At 41.4% G+C, this 3,817-nt stretch overlaps 1 long non-coding RNA gene across 1 annotated transcript; it reads right to left on the bottom strand.

Moving 5' to 3' along the window:
• Positions 1-242: 242 nt before the first annotated feature.
• LOC109310664 lies at positions 243-3,433 on the bottom strand. Its single transcript, XR_002101290.1, has 2 exons — positions 1,908-3,433; positions 243-755 (listed from the first exon to the last, which is right to left on the bottom strand). It is a non-coding gene; the product is annotated as an uncharacterized LOC109310664 (long non-coding RNA).
• Between the last annotated feature and the right edge of the window lie 384 nt (positions 3,434-3,817).

The raw sequence follows: 3,817 nt of genomic DNA, 5'->3' as shown, positions 1-3,817 counted from the left end.
TCTTCATGCTCAGCCCACTTGAGATGGGTCTGTAAGCTTTCCTGGGCTGGCTTTATGCTGTCTAGGTTTAGACTCTCCCCTTTAAAGTTATACAATTGCAAAATGAATTAGATATACCATTTATTCTTTAAACAGGGCAAAAACGCTTCTTGGTTACACTGGCTCAATTCCAGAGTAATTTAACTGACTTCAGTGGAGTCATGCTACCTTTACACCAACATCACCAAAAGAAGGATTTGGTCTGCTGTCTTTAAATTTTTATTTGTTTCAAATGTAAGAAGCAGGCCAACTTGGATGTAGGCTCCAGGACAAAGCCCATCTTCAAGATTGATTTTGCTTTCCACAGAAAAAAACAACATAAAGTGATTGGTTCAAATATTTATCACCCGGCTAAAAGAGGTACAAGACACCAACGAGCACTGTAGCACACACACCTTACAAAGGAGGATATCACGTGGCTGACCTTAGCATTGTCTTCTTTCTTTCATGTTGACTCCAGCACATTTCTTATTGATGGCCACCAGCTCCATAAATTACTGAAATTAGATTGTCCGTGTAATTTAATACCCTTCATGATGTAGGTTGAACAGATGGGTGTTCCTACAACCTCAGATGTACATTCACCTTAAGTGTGAGGTAGACTCTACAGTGGAGAGACCTCTATTGGGATTTTTATTAGTTTTATCAGTGCAATGACATTTTGCTGGAAGGCAGTCAGGCTATTTCTGCATACCACGTGCACTGCAGTTCATCACCTGAAATGCGAAGGAAATTGTCACAGCCCATCAGACACCAGAGGATGAAAGCCACTCTCATAGATGAGCGAGGCTAAGTTTGGACATAGAATAGCAAAGGACTTTTCGATCAGCACTTGGCAAGGAGTAGGTACGTTTTACTCCAAGACAGCTAAAATTTACTGTGGCAAGAGGATGAGCTGCTATAGAAGCTGGAACAAATGAGCCAGAGGTGGAAATAAATCAATACATGGATATAGGAAGTCACTTTAACTGGAGAGTGCAGAGTTTTAGATCTAGGTGCTTATAAAACAAATAACCCCCAAGCAAGAAATGGTCCGTCAGAGTTAAGCTGAGAGCAAAATTCTGCCCTCAGTTTTCCACCCAGAGCAGTAACAATTGAAAAACTCACAGGGATACCTTTTGCCCTTCCTTACCTGGTCCATGCCAGCAGCTCAGCCCCCAGGCGTGGGAGAGGCGGGCAGGCTCTGCGGTTTAGCACTTCTGCACAGCAGCAGATTTTTCACAGCACATTTTGGGGGTGTTTGCAGCAGCACTGTACCTAGACTCCTAGCAGCCCTGAGAAAACTTTTAGTATTGGGCCCCCCTTCACCAGAGATAATGATAATAATAATCATTATTTCCACCATTTTTAGGCCCCCTTTCTGTCCGGGCCCCAGGCAGATGCCCATTTTGCCCATGCCTGTGTCCGGCCCTGGTCTGCAGAAAGGCAAGCTTATAACTGAGTGTGCAGCAGTGTATTCCAGAACTGTTAAAGCAATTCTCCTTCTTTAGAGGACATCTATGACAACACTCAGCTGCTCTGTTGCTGACAGCGGCAGATGCATGGGTAGTTTTTATACAAAAGGCCTTGCATTGGGTATAGTGTAATGAGGACCAGTGACACCACTGCTGCTGCTTTACTTGAATCCTTCATGTTCATGAAGGGGGAGGAAGCTGGGATAGCCTGCACAGATTCTGGGAGGCATGCCCTAAAGAACCTGCCACTATTATTAACCAGCTAGGACAACCAGATTTGGGCCATAGAAACATGTTTCTTATAGACTTTCAGCTACCTTCTGGCCTCCTTGTGTTTAATTCACACTCATAATTCACACCGTTCAGTAATGGATCCCATTTGTCAAGTCAACCAGGTTATATTCCAAATGTTACCTTTTCATAATATGGATCACTGGAAGAAAGTGATGCTTCTACCTGGAGAGAATTATTTTCTCTGCAAACCACAAATATGCTTTTATGGGGCTTATCTCCTTCCTTGAAAATATGTTGTATAGTCCAGTGCTGTGACACAATAATGAGAACTTATTACAGTAAATCTGGCACCTTAGTTTAGATATGGTTTTAATCACCCAACAGAACTAAAACCTGAGTGCTTGATGTACAGAGTAATAGCTAGCTACACAAATTATTTTCACATTAAACCCTGTTGGTTCATTTCTAAAGGCTGCTGCTGTCAACTCCTAATGATCTGTACATTTTAAGCTGGAATCTATAGCTATTTCATAGGCAGCATTTAATAAATGATTCCTCACCACATAGGTGGAAGTATTATCTTGCTTTGGTGCTCCTTTTAAATTCTGTTGAAATGTAGTATTTAATTCTAGTAATCCGCTTAAACGAAGGATGGTTTACGTTATCTCTTATACAAAATATATTTGGCATAATGAGTGGGGTAATAACTTTAAAGCCTGGAGGATGAGAAACAAGAGTTCTTCTGTAAATATAGCTAGAAATATTCAGAGCATACACTCTCAATAGGACCTGGGTCAGTTAATTTTATGTAGCTCATTTACAATCCAGCCTATTTTTGTGCTGCTATTTTTTGTTAAATAATTATTGTATATATGCCTTGCCCTGATATTCCATTATGCAAGCAAGCCTGCACTTTCCATGCTTGGCATATTATTGGGTTGTCAGAATTGCCTTATAAGAAAACGGTTATAATTCTCACCAGGGCGCTGACCCATTTCCAAGTCAATAGCACAATGTCCATGGGCATCAGCGCAGCAGAACTGGGGCCTCATTATTTTTATTTGCATTGCTGTCATGCCTAGAAGCCCCAGGTGAGAGTGCTGCACTAAGTGCTGCCACAGCACACGTGAAGAGACAATTCCTGCCCCAGGACCTAACAATGCTGCTGTCCTCTACAATAAATGATGTAGCCACGGGGCTCTAAATTGGATGACCGTGTGCGGCTCTAGCATGGTTTCCACATTCCCTTAAAGCAGCGGGCTTCCAGAGTGGCTCTGTCTCCCGGATCCCAGACGACATTATTCTCTAAGCAAAGACTTTTCAGGCAGTGGGGAATATCGTTGTACCAATGCAGACATTTTTTTTTTTTTTAATGTGCTGCCTTAACTCTCCCCACCTTCTTTGGTACAAGGGTTGTAGTAAGATGAGTATGGGAAACTGTTGGGTACCAAAGCACCCATGAGAGAGTCTATAAATGAAATGCATTGTTGTCAGATTTACCTATTACTTATTTCTATGCACAAAATGCTGCAACCCCTCCAGGCCTCTGTAAGTCTAAACTAGCTGGTACTCTGTTCCGTTGTCACGAAAACTGCCATTGTACACGTGCATTTTCTCCCCTTGAGTCACCTGTGAACGGTGCATTTTTTTGGCTTCCAAGTTCTTGGACATTTATTTATTTTGCTCCTCCATATGCCACTTATTTTAATGAGAGAGTCTAAAAAAAAGAAAGGCAGAAAAGCAAGTGTTTAATGTTTCAATGTGGAACCATGTCGTGGTGTATATTTAGCATCTACCATAATTTGAGGACGAAAATTTACCAAGTTCCATCAAGCTCTTTCCTCATCTTACAGAATTTCCTTATTTTTTGCTGGGTTTTATTTGAATATATCATTAAACATAACAAGCAACAAGGACAGATTTTTAGTGCTATTTACTGGAACAAACTATGAAGGTCATAAGTGGATTCTGCCTCTTCTTGAGCTCTTTGTGTTAAGGCTGTGCCTTCCTAGGAGACACGCTGTATTCAAACACAAATCACTGAGCTCAATATACGAGTAGCTGGATACAGTTCTATGTATCCTGTTATC

The sequence above is a fragment of the Crocodylus porosus genome, unplaced genomic scaffold (assembly GCF_001723895.1).
Source record: "Crocodylus porosus isolate Cpor-Errol unplaced genomic scaffold, CroPor_comp1, whole genome shotgun sequence".
Taxonomy (NCBI): Eukaryota; Metazoa; Chordata; order Crocodylia; family Crocodylidae; genus Crocodylus; species Crocodylus porosus.
Note: the sequence above shows the minus strand (reverse complement) of the source record. Positions and strands in the feature narration are given on the sequence as shown.